This window comes from Arachis ipaensis, chromosome B09 (genome assembly GCF_000816755.2).
Source record: "Arachis ipaensis cultivar K30076 chromosome B09, Araip1.1, whole genome shotgun sequence".
NCBI lineage: Eukaryota > Viridiplantae > Streptophyta > Magnoliopsida > Fabales > Fabaceae > Arachis > Arachis ipaensis.
Window position 1 is genome coordinate 33,840,381 of NC_029793.2, and position 18,529 is coordinate 33,858,909.

At 33.9% G+C, this 18,529-nt stretch overlaps 2 long non-coding RNA genes across 2 annotated transcripts; both read left to right on the top strand.

Annotated features, from left to right (window-relative positions):
• Nucleotides 1,844-18,234, top strand: LOC110266547. The gene is made up of 3 exons (XR_002353953.1): nucleotides 1,844-1,853; nucleotides 10,100-10,105; nucleotides 18,125-18,234. It is a non-coding gene; the product is annotated as an uncharacterized LOC110266547 (long non-coding RNA).
• Nucleotides 15,684-17,870, top strand: LOC110266546. The gene is made up of 2 exons (XR_002353952.1): nucleotides 15,684-15,759; nucleotides 17,763-17,870. It is a non-coding gene; the product is annotated as an uncharacterized LOC110266546 (long non-coding RNA).

An 18,529-nucleotide genomic window follows, 5' to 3' on the forward strand; every position in this document is an offset into this window, starting at 1 on the left:
TTAGTAGAAGAAACATCCTAATGCCTAACATAAGCACCATCCACGTAGAGGTTTTGGATTCACCCAGAGTCATTTAGCTGGTACCCTCTTGGTTCCCTAGCATTATTGAAAATATATATATAAAAAATTTAGATAATTTTTCATTTAATAATATACTAAATTAAATGTCAGAACATGATTTAGTAATTATGACAATTGTTATATAATAATTTAATTCTTTAATTTAAAAAATTATATATGATTGTAGTACAATTTATATAAATTATATTTAATGCATGTAATAATATTATTTTTTTTCTAATAATGTAATAATATATTTTTTCTTTTATTAATTAATTTAAAATATTCAGAGTAAACTACCATTTTTATTTATGAAAGATGAAGATACTGGCATTTCTATTAAAGTTATACCCATTAAAAATTGGTTCTATACAACAAATTATTTAAACCTTAAAAAAAGTTATTAAAGATGCCAAGGCAACATCTATTTAAAATACTTGTTATAACCTGATATATCATCATCAATATGTTAAGAATTAATAGTCAAATCGAATTAATGAAAATTAAATGGTATTTTTAATAAAAATAGTCAATTATAATCTGAAATAACAAATGTACATAAGAAAAAGTCAAACAGATAAACTACTAATACTATCAAAGAAAGAAAAATAAAACCTTAACCACTATGGGTCTTGATAATCTTCATTGTTGCCCCCCTAATTCTGCTGAGTCAGTAGTTTAGGTAGTGTGTTGGTACCTGTCCTGGTGCCTGTGCAGAGGACAAGGGGCTCCTCCAACAGCAGCGCTGCCACTAGTGCGCATCTGGTCATAGTAGACTTCCATTTGGAGTCGCATCCACTGGATCTACTCCAACTCCTACCTAAGCTCATACCTCAGGGACTCTGTTTTCGTATTGCAATCATCTCTCTTTGCCAAGTATGCGAGCATCCCTTTCTGCCATGTGTGCGAGGAGCTCATTATACCTCTCCCCAGCCAAATGGGGATGCCCACCAAAAGTTGTTTCTCTTTCAGGCGCACATTTCTCAACTAGCAAATTATTATGATTATGATGTGCATGACTGACTGAGTTGAGAAACCATATTCAGGTGAAGTCCTAAGTAACGTCGGGTTGCGGATAGGCAATCGACACATGAGCTCATGGCCTGCTATAAGAATAGGCATGCATCATGTTATTTGCGCATCTGCATTTACTGTGTTTGGTTATTGTTAGACTCTTTATGCTTGTATTTGATTTTCTCTTTCTCTTTTTTTTTGCATATTATATGCTTGTATTCTATTTTTCCCAATAAAAACTTGGAGACAAATGTCCTAAGATTCCCTTTTTTTTTTCCCGTTCACCCTATTGGAAACCATAGGTTCTCACGCCCTTACTCCCACATCTGTGGATCGGCAGTGATATTCTTTGAAATATCCTTCATGCTAAGCTATAAATACCTCGAGTAGGGAAGAGTCTTCATGTGGGGAATATCGAAGACATGCATCTATGCTTTATGCGATCGTGGCTTTTTGCACTCTATACATAGTGTGGGGTTTAGCCCTGACATGTCCTACAAGTTCTTTCTATCAGAGTAACATCCGAGCCCTGGTCAGTTTCCTTTTGCATACCATCTCAATTAGATGGACCCTGTATATGACGTACATCCTCTAGTAGAATAACTCCTACCAGAGTGGGAAGAGGGTCTGGCCGAGGTTGAGATGATTCTGGCACTTCAGTTGGTCCTATGCTTGATGACCCTTAGGGACATTATGTCGTTGTAGTTCAGGATGCGCCCTTTAGTTCATTGGAGGTCGAGCCTTTTGAGGAGATACCTTCTTGGGTAGACCAATTGGAGGTGGACTTAACTTCTGATGGTTCGGATTCTGGGAAGGTAGGAAGAGTACTAGGAGAATCCCTTGATGATCATCCTTGAGTCGGCAGCTTTGGGTATTTTGGATGGACATTTCATCTTGTCATGACCTTCGTTTCTTAGCAGTATTCTTCCCCACTTTTGATAGTCTTTTTGAGGATTAGGATCTCCTTAACTTCGCGATAGTTCGAGTTTTAGTCTAAGAAATCCTTGTGTGGGTTAAAGTAGGAGATGTCTTTTGGTCATATATATATTCTGATATATAGTAATTATGTTTTCTTATGACGCTGGACATGTACTTTGAAAATACTTGATTTATATATTTCTTTTAGTATGGGTAATGATGTATGACAATGTTTTATTTACACTTTTTGCATTAGATGATTCATGCTTTAAGCCCAGTTTATTGAGACAGTTACAGTTATGACTTACAAACGTTTGATTAACTCCAATATAATACTAAAGGCTCTAATGAATCCACATTTTATGGTATTTATTTGCTCTATTTGAGTGGATTTCATTGACTTTTCTTGCACTTATCCATTGAAATAGCATGCTTTTATGAATTCTTTCCTAATTGTGCTTAATTGTGAAAAATATGCTTTTCATGCTTAAATAGCCAATTTTAATTCACTTTTCTCCCATTTGATGCCTTGATATGTTTGCTTGAGTGATTTAAGGTTTTGAAGGCAAGAATGGCTTGAGAAAGTGGAAGGAAAGCATACAAAGTGGAAGAATTCAAGAAATGAAGGATTTGGAAAGCTGTCCATCCTGACCTCTAGGTACTAAATTGGTCATAACTTGAGTTATAGAGATCCAAATGAGGCAGTTCCAGCGGCATTGGAAAGTTAACGTCCGGGGCTTCAAAATGATATGAAATTTGTCATAGTGGACATAAGTCTATGTGTGCGTACACACACAACTTGTGCGTACGCACAGGTCAGAAAACAGCAAGTGTGCGGACGCACACGTCTGTGCATCCGCACAGGTCCTGGCACGTGAGCTCATTAACTGCAAACCGCTGGGGGTGATTTCTGGGTCCCCAAAACCCAATCCAACTCATTTTTGAAGCTATTTCAAGCCAAATTGAAGAGGGATAAAGGGGGGAGCAATTAGGGTTAGATTTTAGTCATGTAGTTCATTTTCTAGAGAGAGAAGCTCCCCCTTCTCTCTAGAACCTAGGGTTTTTAGTTTAATTACTTGCAATTTCTACTTTTAATTCTTTCTTTCATTTACTTTTCCTTATCATTTATTGTTATTGCATATTTGTTCTTTCCTTCTATTTTGTTATTTCATTTCTTTTGTTCTTTTATGTTTATGAACACTCTTGTCATTTTGATTTTCAATTAATGCAATTTATGTTTCTATGCCATTTATTGCTTCCTTTAGTTGTTGTTATCATTTTATTGCAATTGGTAGTTGTAGAATTTATATTTCTTGTTATTTTACCATGCTTTATTTTCACACCCACCAAGTGTTTGACAAAATGCTTGGTTGGGTTTTTGTATAGTTTTTCTCACTCTTGGTTGAGAAATTGTGTGGTTTGGGTGAACTTGAGTTGTGGATGTCCATTCCACATTGTGTGAGGGTTGTTAATTAATTTGATTTCCACTCACACTAGTCTTTCACTAAGTTAATTAGTGAGTTGATTAGGACTTGTGGATTGAAATTAATTATGCCTAGTTGACTTATCCTCGATGTAGGGTTGACTAATTGGGATTAATTCACACACAATTACCATGTTTGTGGTCCACAACTAGGAGATGGATCCTTAATTACCCACTTCTTTCCAAGAGACCTTCTTAGCATTTAATTCCCTTTTCTTGTTTTAATTGCTTTGACTCTTAATTTCTTGCATGCTAAGTTACCTTTTTGCACTTTAATTTCTTACCATTTACATTGCTTGCTCTCTCTTGCATTCACAACCCCCAATGTCTCATATATAATAATAGGACACTTCATTGCAATTCTTAAGGAGAACGACCCGAGGTTTAATTACTCTCGGTTATTTTAATTTGAGTTTAACATTTGATTAAGAGAATTTATTGTTGGTTTGGACTATGCTACTAACGAATTGATTCTAGTTTTGATTGATTCCGAACCATACAAAAATTGTCTCTTATCAGGCTCATATGTATATAATATTATTCTCCTGAGTCTAGATCTCTGTAGGTTCCTCTGATGAGTAGCATCTAGCCGTTGACATTGGTCATGATGTGTCAATAGTTGGGTCATTACATGTGCGACCTCAATTTCCTTATTCTCTAACCAATATTCACTAACTGTGCCCATTGCAACTCATTCCTAAACAAAGATTGGAATGTTGGTCCGCTTGACGAGGATTCTCTCCTCTCATAATTCCTTCCAACTCTTGTTCTCTGTGATTCAACATGAGATTCAAAATATAAGGAGCAAAATGCGAATGTCTCTTTGGCTAAAAATGCTTCGCAGATGCTACCCTCAATCCGGCTTTATTTTTCATAGTTTTCTTGAATGACCAAATCAACCTCTCTAAAGGAAACATCCACTTAAACTGAATCCCCTACACACTCTTGTTTCATATGGTAGGTGGATTGCTAAGTATTCTATCACATCAAAAATTTTTGGGGCGAATATCTTCTTTAACCTACAAAGTATGATGTGAATGTTCTTTTCCATGCCCATAAGATTATCAATCCTAAGTTTTGTAGTACATAACTCCCTAATGAACCCACTTAGAGCTGTGAGAAGTTTTTAGACGTTGGTAAAGAGTTCTTTAAAGACAACAAGAAGCAACAACTCCATAAAAACGTGACAATCATGACTCTTCAACCCATCAAGCTTATCTTGCGAGACGTTTTCACATCTACCCAAGTTAGAGGCGTAACCATTGAGAAACCTCAATCCCCTAATCCACCTAAAAATATTTTCTCTTTGATCCTTTGTTAGAGAACATATAGCCTTTAGTTTAGACCACTGTCCGTTGTTAAGTCCCTTTAAATTCAGATCTGTCGCCTGCAAATGATAACTAAATCTAACATAGCCTTATAGTTATCATTTGTTAGCATATCATCCATTACCATGTGTATGATGTTATCAAACACATCTTTTTTAATTATGCTCCTTTCCATATCCCAGAATTCTCAACCTTGCCCAATTATCGATGATATTGGGATACTACTGACCCGAAGTCACACTTCTAAACCACTCAACCAAATGGGTGTCTCTTATTATTCAATTTTATTCTTCCTAAACAAGTCCTTGTTATGTTGAAAGGAATGATCAAACTTAATAAATCTTCAATGACAATCGAACCACAAATTTCTAACCCCATATTCAGCCAAAATAACCTTGTATTCTCCATACAAATAGGACACAATATCCTTCTCTGAGTGGACCAGCCAGATAGCATATCGTATGCAAGAAAGTCATTGATGTCAACATCAACACAACATGTATTTGAAAGTTTATTTTAGTTAAAATATCACATGTCTCTACATCATCAATCCACAACTCATTATACTCATCCACCAAGGGTTACAAAAATACATCAATTTTGGCTGTTGGGTTACTTGGATTGGGTATGATACAATTTAAGAACATGTATAGCTCCTTCATGCATATTTTGGGAGGTAGGTTATAAGGAGTCACCATAATAGGCTAACAAGAGTACATGTTACGAAAATTAGAGTTCAATACAAACCCATTAGAGCATAAAGCTAATTTACATTTCTAGGCTCGCTCACAAATATAGAATGGACTTGATCAAAGTGCTTCCAAGCCTTTCCGTGTGACAGGTGCGTCATAAAACCATCATCTCTCTTGATGTTACTATGCCATATGCGAAGGGTCGAACTCATTGAGGCATACAATCTTTTTAGTCTAGGGATTAGGGGCAAGTAGTGCAACCTTTGTTTGGAACTCTCTTTAACCTTCATTTATCAATCCTTTCTCTCTCTACCCTCGGTATATCAAAAGATTTGCTAGCAGTGAAGTCTACATCCCCTTATAATACAACATACAACCATTCGAGCAACAATCAATTTTTACCAAATTTATACTTAATTTTGAAGCTAGCTTCTTTGCCTTATAATGGCTCCGAGGGATGCTAATACTCCCAACGGGTAATAATTCATTACAAAGGGTGGCCCACTTATCAAAAGACTCTTGGATATGATTTGACAAAGATTTAATACTCATCATTCTAATACAGCAGACAATTTTGAATGAATGCACCGCTCAAATAGCAGTTGTACGGAAGATTCTAACAAATCATATAATTTCTTTGCTTCCAAGTTAGGCCCTTATTTAACATTTTCCATAATATTAACAATGATTGCATTGGTGCGGATTTTCTAGATCCACAAACTAACTGGCAAGTGCACCGGGTCATACCAAGTAATACCTCAGGTGAGTGAGGGTCGATCCCATGAGGATTGATGAATTGAGCAACTATGGTTGAATGATTTCTTAGTCAAGCAAGTAGAAAATGATGTTTGGGGTTCAAAAACATTAAACAGTAATTCAAAGAGTAGAAGACGCAAACAATAAGAATAGTGATAAATGTATAAGAGAAGGCAGTTAAGGCATCGAAGATGTTTACTTTTCCGGATTAAGTTTTCTTACCAACTATTTTAATCATGAAAGATTCAATTTATGGCAAACTATAATTGACTAAATCCTAATGTCGTAGTGATTTAGTCTCCTCTAACCTAGTTAACCGCTAATATCTTGGTCACTTAATTTCGATTAAAGGGTTAAGTTCAATTCTAGTTTAAGGCCACAAAAATCCTAATTATCCAAAGCTAAGAGGATTATATGTCATGTATCTTGATTAGTTCAAGTAATTAACGATTTAGGATGAATTTGCTTTCAAGCTGTTGTTCAGGTGAGATCCTCTTCCAAGGGTCACAAAAACGCATATAGAATAAGGGTCATTCTTCCGATCTACCCAGATTCATAAAATGAAGAACGAAGGTAATCCTTGAAAATGAATCAATATATTAATTAAAATAGAAAAGTAACAGTCTCAATCCATATAAATAAACAGAACTCCTAGCCTTAATTGAAGAGGTTTAGTGGCTCATACTTCAGAGAGAAAACTAGGGTTTAAAAAATGTGAGAGTGCGGAAGTGAGAAGATCCCCCTAAAGGGTGAATCTTTTTCCTTTTATATCTAATCTAATTTGATTTGAATCTAAAATAAAATAATAATTTCTAAACCTAAAAGATTTATTTGTAAATAAAAATAACTAAAGTAAGATAAAAGATAACAATTAAAAGCTAGGTCCAACTAAAGATGCTCCAAGAGTGAGGTGAGATCCAGATTGCCTGGCGCTAAATGTCAGGTTTGTTGTTTAGCACCCAAAAGGGGGTAGAACACTTCTAGTCTCGCTGAGTTGCTGGCGCTAAACGCTAGCTTGGCGTTTAGCGCCCTGGTGGCAGTTTCAAAACTTCTCTTTTTTTTTGCACAAAACTTTGCCAAATTGATCCGAATTTTACTTGAAATAATCAAAATATAAAAACAACTCAAAGTAGCATCCAAGAAGGATTTTAACACTAAAATGTACTTAAACTCGTTAAATTCTAACTTAAAATAAGCAAAAAATGGGTATAAGATGCTCATACATCATGCATCAAATACCATCTTATTATATCTCCCCTATTTACCCTCCCAATTATCCTCTTCCATATTCACTTTTCTAACCAAATTAACCCTTCTTGATCGACCCTTAGACCTATTAAAATTCGATGCAGACTGATTGATTTCTTGCTCATCAACTTCTCCATGTTTAGCCCACACCCAATACCCATCATTGAACCCCTTATTAAAGGTGAAGAATTACATCCGAAGGTCCTAACCACTTAGTCGTTCGACACTTATAACATGGACACCTATACACCCATTGAGACTCAAACAATTTCATGTTGAAGACACATGCAAACAAACTGATCAACCCCTCAAAGAACTCAGGTTTTAACCCCTCCGATTGACCGTTATCCTTATCATATATCCACAAACGATGACTTGAAATTATTTTGCAACAAACAACCTAGAATTTAACCAACAACACAACTTATTAATTTTTTAAAAAATTTCAGCAAAGTTTTATCTATAATTAGAAACCTCTACCAAATGTAAAAGTTTTCACAAACCAACCATGTGTTTGAACAATTTTAATAATAATTTGGCAGAGTTTTTTCTTAATTTAAAGATCTCCACAAAAAAAATTTATCAATTTTCACAAAGGAAACAGTTGCAACCATAAATTAAAAAAACATACATTCAAGCAAACATTAAATCCTAGTCATTTTAATGTGCATCCCCTTATTACTCCGCAATTTTCTAGCAAACAAGGTACTCGAGAAGTTGCCACTAGACAACTTTTTTTCACTTTTTTTCTAAAACTCTATCCTAGGAAAAATAAGTTCGGAATAAAATTTAAATAACTTAGCATATTTAGAGATAAAAAATCAACCTCGGTACTGCACAAACAACTTATGTATATATCAACACAAACAACCAACGATTAAAACTACACGACAACAAAATATCCTAAAATTTAAATAAAGTTAGTAAAATATAAAAATTAATAACATTTGTAAAATTAATTAATATAAACTAAACTAAGTTAACTTAAATTAATGTAAAACACTAATTAATACTAAGTTAACTTAATTTTCCTAAATTCAAGTTTAAATTAGTCTAACTTCAACTCTAAACTAAATCATAAACTAATTTATCTAACGAATTATCCTAATTTATCTAAACTAACTTAATTAACCAACTTGACCAAATCTAATTTAAATTCTAATTACTCTAAACAAAGCAAATTAACCATATATCACAATTTCACAACATATGATTTATAAACGAGAATTAAAATTCTATGTCTTAATTAGAAATAAAAATGATCTAATTGATCTAAACTAATTACTCTAAATTTAACCCATGTCACAATTTTATAATAAAAAATTACAATAAAAAATGTAATTAGTGTAAATTATAACTATGAAAATTAGATAAAATAGTATAAATTTAATTACTCTAAACTAATTACTCACTTAGCTGGAGACAGTGGGAGCGTAAAAGATTTTCCCGGCGTGGTAGTAACTCGAACAGTGTGGTGGTTAAGATGGTGGCACTATGACCGAACGGCAAAGCTGCTTCAGAAAGGAGGTTTAGGGTTTTTTTTTTCTAAAACAAAAAAGGGGATGGAATAAGGACAGTGTATTAACCTAGTTTTTAGATACACGAAACTTTTCTAAAGAAACAGAATTTTTTAGAAGTTCAGTAAAGGAAGCACCTCTGCTATATCATCAAGCATCTCAATCTATATCATCATTATGTCATCACTAAGCTAGCACCTCCACTGGGATAAGCTCGACGACATAGTCACGAAGAATCTAGTTTTTGAGCCGCTTCGGTTAGACAAGCCAGACTCGATTCGTGAGAGAAGAAAAATAATAATATAATATTATTATGATATTAATACTAGACATGTTTGAGGAATATTATAATATTATTTAATCTATTTTACTAAAAAACTGGAGATAAGTTTAACCGAGCTCACAGTCTACTAGTGTAGGTTAACACTAGCATTCTCTAATGACTTTAGCAATGTTGATGCCTCATGATATATCTTTTATTCTCATGTTAATAATGTTACTAGTATCATCTATACTAGTTGCTCAGATTTTAATATCTAAATATGTTGTTAACTGTGCTCTCTAATACATATAGTTTTAGTAATTATATACCTGAGATATTTTTTAACCATCTCCTTAACTAGCCAATCAACATCAAGCACATTTTTTTCTCACCCCCAAGACATTCCAAGCTGCTGATTTCCACCTTGAACGACCGAAAATAAGAGAGAAAGAAAAGAGAGAAAACTTTGAACACATAAGACTTCAAATCTTGATTTCTTCCAAACCAAAACTCAAATTAAAATTTCAAACCGATTAAAGTGATCTTCTCTTTTTATTCTTCAAATCTATGTCACTTTTCATGGATTAAAATCAGGTTAGATGGCTGCTCATCCTCCTCTTTGGTTCGGTTACAAGGAAACCTTGTTAAATTTGTGTTTTCTTGATGTTTCTCTATAGATCTCTTGCTTAACATAACTTGTGAGCTAAGAATCTTTCATTTTCAGAAATTTTAAGGCTATAAATCCCATCCTAACATGTTGATTAAGATTCGATCAATTGAGGTTTTAAGGAATTAATGTTGTTCTTGATGTGATTTAGTAGAAAAAAGTGCTCTAGTAAAACTTTGAAGGATAGCCAAATAAAGAGCAGCAAATCAAGGTAGAGTTTGGTAAAATTAATCTTGATTAATTGTGTTTGAGTTGTATGATTGTTGTGTGATTTGGTTATGCTTGAAATTGATTGCTTATATAAGTTATTCTTGGTGAAAGTTTGTTAAAATTTTGATAAAATTTGATGATATTTAAGCTATAAAAATGTTCTTGAGTGCAGCTGGAAAAACAAAAGATAGGCCTCAAATTGGTGATGAATTAGTGTTGAAATCAAGTGGAAATTATGGGGTTTTAGTGGCTACTAATTTAATTTGATTTATGGTAAAAATCGGTCATCGAAAAGATTGAAAAACGGGTCATATTTGAAGAAAGAATTTAAGAATTTACGAAGAATATGAAAAAAACTTTGAATATGCTCAAGAACAGCTCTTTGATCTTGTTAGGGGTCAAAGTGCAAATATTTTATATTTTGGGGAGGAAAGTATAAATGCTAAAGTTTAGGGGGTTAAAGTATAAATATCAAAAGTTAAGGGGTCAAAATATAATTTAATAAAATTTTGGGATAAAAATGTAATTTTCAAAAATTCATAATAAATATTTTTAAAAATTATTTAATAATAAAATATTAATTATTGTTATTTTATTAAAAATAATAAAATAATGGTGAAAAGGCAATTTTTTCTAAAAGTCTTAGGAAGACAACTTTAAGCTCAGAATCTCATAATTAGCTTCATAAAATACTTAGGGAGTGGTAAGAACATGTTAGTGAGGAGCAGATAAAAAAAAGATAAAATGTTGAAGAAAAGATAAAAACCAAAGAAACTGTTGGTAAAGCTTTAACGGTAAACATAAATGTCGATTAGAGAAGCGATCTAGGAGCAATATTGTTAGTATTTGATTTGCGTTTAGGGTTAAGTATTATATAAAAAGCTAAACTGGTTCAGCATAGACTTAATGAACCTATGCTTGGAACATGTTAATTATTCACACCGAAACTGAAATAGTTCGCAAAGTAAAAGTCAAAGAGACAAACAAAGAAAGAATAAAGAAGTAGAGAAGTTAAAAATTGGTTAAGAAAGTAAAGAAGAGAAATAGAAAGTGAATGAACATGATTTAGTTAAGAAATTAAAAGAGATCAGAGAAAGGACTAAGCCACCTAATAATCAGAAACAGAGATTGAGAACTGGTAACTGAAAGGAGTGGCTAAGGAAGTGAAACAAAAGAAGAAAACTGAAAAAGGTTTACAAAAAGGAAAAGGAAAATGTAAGTGGGGATGTCCACAACTGAGAATTATTTCCCAAGGGTACGCATATTAAAGTCAACTGATGTGGTTTTGGCCACACGACCGGTAAGCAACTGATGTAGCAGGAACTGTTTTCTACGGGTACGTATATTCAAGTCAACTGATGTGGCTTCAACCATTAGACTAATATACAACTGATGCAACAGAAATCTATATCTAGGACTTGTTCCTAGAAAATGTCGGGTTGCGGGTAGTCAATCGACACATGAGCTCGTGGCCTGCATAGGACTAGACATGCATCATCCTTGTTTGTGCATATTACTCTGTTGTGTATTCTGTTGTGTATTCTGTGTGTATTATCTTTTTGTGTAATGTTTTTCTATATTCTTTGTCTATTTACTACTTTTTTGTATTCTATTATTTGTCTGTTAAACAACACAGAATTAATGAACTTAACTAATAACCCCGATCCTACTAAGAACTCCCCAGTTCTTACCCCTTCTTTTCCCCTTCAGCTAGAGGCAGGAGTACTTTTTCGTGAGCTGCTAGTGAATGTTCCGCAAAAAAGTTATGCTCTGGGTAGTCTTCTGAGTCTAGGGCAAACTTCATTCTCTGTTTAACATGTAAATACCATAAGACCAGCTGATAAACCACTATTTTATGGTTTATCTTGTGTTTAATTGAGTGGTTTTATCAAGTCTTTACCCACTTATTCATATGATTTGCATGATTTTACAATTCCTTTCTAGAGATCTTTAATTTGTATATTTTAATTCTCTTTTATACCATTCGATGCCGTGATCCATGTGTTAAGTTTTTCAGGCTTCATAGGGCAGGAATGGCTTAGAGAATGGAAAGGAAGCTTGAAAAAATGGAAGGAACACAAAAAACTAAGGAGATAACCAGCAAGCATCAACGTGCACGTATGGCTCACGCGAGCGCGCGATATGAAGAAATTTGCAGCGACGCGTGCGTGTGCCTGATGCGTACGCGTGGATTGGAGTTTGCATGAAGACGCATGCGCATGACTGATGCGTACGCGTGACAAGAAAATTCACCAAATGACGCGTACGCGTGACTGACACGTACGCGTGACATGCGCGATCTGCAGAAATAACAGAAAATGCTGGGGGCGATTTCGGGCCAAATTTTGACCCAGTTTCGGCCCAGAAATACAGACTAGAGCCAGGAAACGTGCAGAGACTCAACACATATTCTCATTAGCATAGTTTTTAGTTTTAGATCTGAATCTAGAGAGAATTTACTCTTCCTCTAGGTTTTCTTTTACATTCATAGTTTTATAGTTTTATGCTTTTGCTTTTGGATATTGAAGAGTCATCACCTCCGTTGAAGATATTATTCTAGTTTCACTACAACAAATATGGCCTTTAGCAATGCCAAATTTTGCAACGCCTTAAAACCGTTCTCTTAGATAAGTTTAGACAACGGTTTTTTAAAGTGTTACTGTTGAATTCAATTTTTCATCAATTTATAGCAACAAATTAAAACCGTTCTGTTTGACTATTTTAAAGAACGGTTTTATGACCGTTACCATGATTTGGTTTTAAGCAACGATTTTTTATCGTTGTTTAAAGAATTGCACAAAGAAAACGCATTAAAACCGTTGCCGAAATGCTACACTTTAAAACCGTTCCATTAGATGGTCTTAGACAACGGTTTTTACAGTGTTGCTGTTGAAGTTCATTTTTCCATTATGCTATAGTAACCAAATAAAACCGTTCTCTTTGCCTATTTTAAAGAACGGTTTTACAACCATTATAACAATTATTTATGAAACAACCATTTTCTAAATTATTTAAATAATTAGACAAATTAAACAATACTAATAAAAAATATATTTTTATTATAAATATATAATAAATATTAATATAAAAAAATTAAAATTAAAATAATTTTAAAATAAATATTATATATCTATTATTGATTATTAATTTTTTCCTAATTAATAAAGGAATGAAACATAACAGCGCAAATAAGGCTAATAAGTAGTCACCAAAAAAATAAGGCTAATAAGAAAGCCCTCCTTCTCTTCGAAACCAAAGAGCTTCCTCCCTCCACCGTACCAAACCCTAACCCACGCCTCAGAATCAGAGAAGTCATCGCACCACAGCTCTCCATGAAGCCGTAAATGGCACCATCATCGCAAGTCACCAGGAAGCCCCAAATCGCCACTTACCATCGTCGCACCATCATCGTCACTCCATTCTTCCCGATATCGTCGCTGCCTCCTTCTTTTCGGCGTCGCTGAGTCTCTCCGCGGCGTCGCTGCTTCTCCCCGCTCCGAGGCTTCACTGCTTCTCCACGGCGTCCTTGCTTCTCCTTGTTCTGTTTCAACGTCGCTATTTCTGCTTCACTGTCTTCGCTGGTTGTGGATTGTGCTTCGCTGCTGCTGCTGCTTCACTGCATTGGCCGTGGTTTGTCATCTGTGGTAAGTGGTCTTCATCTCTGATTTCTGTTGCTTAGTTAGGGTTTGATTGGCTGTTGAGTGATTTTGTTGGCTGTGAAAAGTGGTGATGTTTGTGAACATGAGCAAGATGAGTGTTGAATGTTGACTGAGTTTCTGTTCTGGTTTGAATTTGGATTGTGTACTTGTGAAATGAACCTGGGGCTTAGGTTAGTCTGTTATTTAAGGTAGCAAAACTTTTATTATCTGCTAGTAGTGTGTTCGGTGGCATTATGGTTCTGTTTCTCTACTTTCTTTGAGGTGTTCTATGGTGGATGCCCAATAACTCTTTATTGAGGATTATAGAGTAATTTCTACATCGCTGTTTCTCAGTTGTTTATTTTTTATTTTATTTATCTGCTTTGTTTATTTTTGCCTTATTTTATAATGTTATTATTTCAGTGAGTTGTGGACTGCTTTTCATATTGGTTGGTTTCATCTGGGATAACAGAGGAATTTCATGCTTATTCCAACTATTTGACTTAGAGATCAGCATAAATTCTGCTCTTTTTCCTACATGCCTCAATTAATCAGGAGAAATATTTGTTATTTTAAATATTTGATGGAATAGATAATTTTTTTTTCATTTGAATTAGTTTAATGAGAATAAAATTTATCATTTTATTCTTTGAACTACCCTGATAATTGCTTGCTAGTTGCTACTTGCTATCCATAAGTGTACTACCATGTAAACCAGTTGCCACTCCTTAAAAAAAGTTACAAAACTCCTTTCTCTTTTATTTTGGTCATGGGTTCTGTTCTGAAACTTCATCAAAACTAAATTTTATATAAAAGACCTTCAATTGACAAACTTAAATATACTTTATTAAAAGTCCTTTAGTTTAAAAGTGGGCCAAATTATATTAACAAAATAATTTTTTAGACCTCAATTATAGAAGGCATTTGAGAAGAGTTTCAATTGAAATACTTTTTGGTACAGTGCTATTCTAATTTTGTTGGCAATTTGTTATCTCAAAATGCTGTTCTCATTTAAAGAAAAGTTATCCATTATTTGGTCTTTGTTAGTTTACACTTAGTTAGAACAGTTTATTTAAAGTTTCAAAAAATGCATTTATATATCATTCATTGCATCTCTGAGTAATTTATTTATATACTTCGTTCACTTTGAATGGTTTGTTGTTTATTTTGAGAAATCAATTTATTTCAGGCATGAAAGTGATAGTTACGTTAGTATTATAGTTATGGTTATGAATTGCTTATATTTTTATTCTTTGTTGCTGTTGTAGTTTGTCTCTTTAAAATAAAAAAAGGGTTGTCATCTGTGGGTTGTCTCTTTGTTGCTGCTGCTTCACTGCATCGGCCGTTTGTGGGTTGTCATCTATAGTAAGTGTTCTTCTCTGCGTTTCTGTTGCTTAGTTAGGGCTTTGGTTGTTGGGTATTTTTGTTGGATTTAAGAAGAAGAAAGGAAAGTGGTGATGTTTGTGCATTGTTCAAAAACTGTTTTGAGGCTTTATTTAGCTAATAAGATAGAAAGGGAAATTTGTATTTGGCCGTTTCTGCATTTTTTAAATTCAAAAACTGTTTGTGCATTGTTCATTAATTTGAGTTCTAGTTAGCAAAACTCATCATTGTACTAATTGTTTTAGATTTTTTCTTGGGGATAGAGTGTAGTAGAAGAAACATATGATGATGCTGTCTATTTGAAGATGAACACGTTTTGTTAGTGCATTGTGTTTTGGATTTCTGTGTTGCTAAACTTGATAATTCTATTGTTTGATTTTTTAGTTATATATCACTTTTGAAAATAAGATTTCTAAAAATTGGTTTTAAAAGTGAATTTTTTGTTAAAAAATCTGGCTATGAATTACTTATATTTTTATTCTTTGTTGTTTTTTTAGTTTGTCTCTTTAAAACCAGAAACAGATAATCAAATAGCGGGTCTCTCTGTAGCTGCGACTACCTTAGACATTGAGCTACACTACAGGTAAATCATTTAATATATTATCTTTTTAAATTTGTTTGAACATTTAATTGTTAAGAATATTTACTGATTAATTGATTGATTAAGCTTCTTTGCATAGTTTGTTAAATACAAATTGTTAGTCTCATGATTGGTTGAGATGTTCTCTTTTGAATATGTGTGGTTGACTTCTAGAAATTCTTTAGATGCAATAAGCTCTTGAATGAAAAAATCACTTATAGTTAGTCTAAAACATATGTCCGTGTCTTTTATTTTAGTTGACAAAGTAATGGACAAAGGGTGGGCTAGTTTACCAAGACATACTGAGGGTTACCAACATGGTGTTAATTCATTTTTGGATTTTTCCTTTTCTAAAGGTAGACCACAAGGACAAGAAATTCTTTGTCCTTGTTCTATATGTAATAACTTTAGTTGAGGGCGAAGGGATGAAGTTTATGATCATTTAATAAGGGATTTCAAAAAGGTTACACTGTGTGGGTTCATCATGGCGAAAGGATAAGTCGCATGGATAGTGAAACCGATGAGAGTGAAGTCCATGAAGGACTTGTCGACGACATTCATGGGCTGCTAAACGAGACGTTTCGGCATGTGCTTGAAGGAGATAAAGATGGTGATGGGCCAAACGAAGATGCAAAAAAGTTTTATAACTTGCTTGAAGAAGGAAAACAAGAGTTATATCCTGGCTGTAAAAAATTTTTTGACATTATCATTCGTTATCCGATTGTATTTGTTGAAGACTCTTAATGGTTGGAGCAACACATCCTTTACTGCTCTTCTTGAGTTACTGAAAGAAGCGATTCCTCATTTGAATATTCCTGATTCTTTCAATAAAATCAAGGCCATGGTAAAAGATTTAGGACTTGGTTATAATAAAATTCATGCTTGTCCCAACGATTATGTTCTGTTCTGGGATACATATGAAGATGAAGAATTTTGTCCTATTTGTGGAGCTTCCAGGTACATAGAAAATGTTGAGGTAGATATAGAACTTGATAAGTTGAAGAAAAAACCTGTGCCTACAAAGGTCTTGAGGCATTTTCCATTGATTCCAAGGCTTAAGAAGCTGTTCCTGTGTTCAAAAACAGCTGAATCATTAAGGTGGCACGATAAACATCGTTCAAAGGATGGAAAGTTAAGACACCCAGCTGATGGCCAATCATGGAAAGACTTTGACAGGCTTCATCCCGATTTTGCTGAAGAATCTCGTAACATAAGATTAGAGCTAGCAAGCGATGGATTTAATCCATTTAGAACCATGAGCATCTCCCATTTTGATTGAGCAATGATGCTGATGGCCTTATTCTGAGCTATTTTATAAGTGCTGATTTGGTTTTAGTGAGTTTATATGGGTTGATTTTGCTGTTTAGTACTGCTTTATCCTTGTTAATGGCTGATTTCATGCCTTGTTTTGATAGAGCAATGATGCTGATGGCCTTATTCTGAGCTGTTTTATTAGTGCTGATTTGGTTTTAGTGAGTTTATATGGGTTGATTTTGCTGTTTAGTGCTGCTTTATCCTCGTTAATGGCTGATTTCATGCCTTGTTTTGATTGAGCAATGATGAAGATGGCCTTATTCTGAGCTGTTTTATAAGTGCTGATTTGGTTTTAGTGAGTTTATATGGGTTGATTTTGCTGTTTAGTGCTGCTCTATCCTTGTTAATGGCTGATTTCATACCTTGTTTTGATTGAGCAATGATGATGATGGCCTTATTCTGAGTTATTTTATAAGTGCCAATTTGGTTTTAGTGAGTTTATATGGGTTGATTTTGCTGTTTAGTGCTGCTTTATCCTTGTTAATGGCTGATTTCATGCCTTGTTTTGATTGAGCAATGATGCTGATGGCCTTATTCTGAGCTGTTTTATAAGTGCTGATTTGGTTTTAGTGAGTTTATATGGGTTTATTTTGCTGTTTAGTGCTGCTTTATCCTTGTTAATGGCTGATTTCATGCTTTGTTTTGATTGAGCAATGATGCTGATGGCCTTATTCTAAGCTCTTTGTATAGAGACAACAGTGAAGAAAACACGAGGTCCTACACAATGCTTGAAGATTCATGCAAGACAGTTGGAAGATAGAGAAGAAATTACTCTAGATATTGAAGGAGAGGCAATTGGTCCTATTGATGAAGCTGTAAATAACTTGAGCAAATTTTTGGGCACAGTGGCAAGGAATTCAGATTTTTGTCCATTAATTTACACAAATTGAAAGGGGATTAAAGATAAAGAAGCCATTTGGGAATATGTTCAAGTGAGAATATTATTATTGTCTCTTTTAAAAACTATTTGGAAATGTACACATGTATTTTATTCTTACTAGCAAATAATATTTGTGTTTTATAGGCTAAGTTCATTATTCCAACTAAAGGAAAGAGGATAGTCCTTGCTCGTATCAATGACAACTGGAGACGGTATAAGACCACAATCAAGCAAAATCATTTTCTGCCATACAAAAGTGTTAATGAAATGCTGAAAAATCGTCCTAAAATCATACCTGAGAGTCATTTTCGCAAGTTGATTGCTTATTGGAGAACTGAGAAAGTTAAGGTAAGACATGTGCAACTTATTGTAGTCTGCTTATGCAATTATGAGTTATATACATTTATGAGTGAAATATGATAATTTTTTGATAATACTTGTCTCTTGCTATGTAGAAAATGTCTGCGCAGAATAAGAAAAATAGGACACAACAGAAATTTAGCCATCGAAATGTCCAATAAATTTTGCAAGAATACGTGCAAGATTGGTACAATTTTTTATTCTTTGTGCATTTGTATG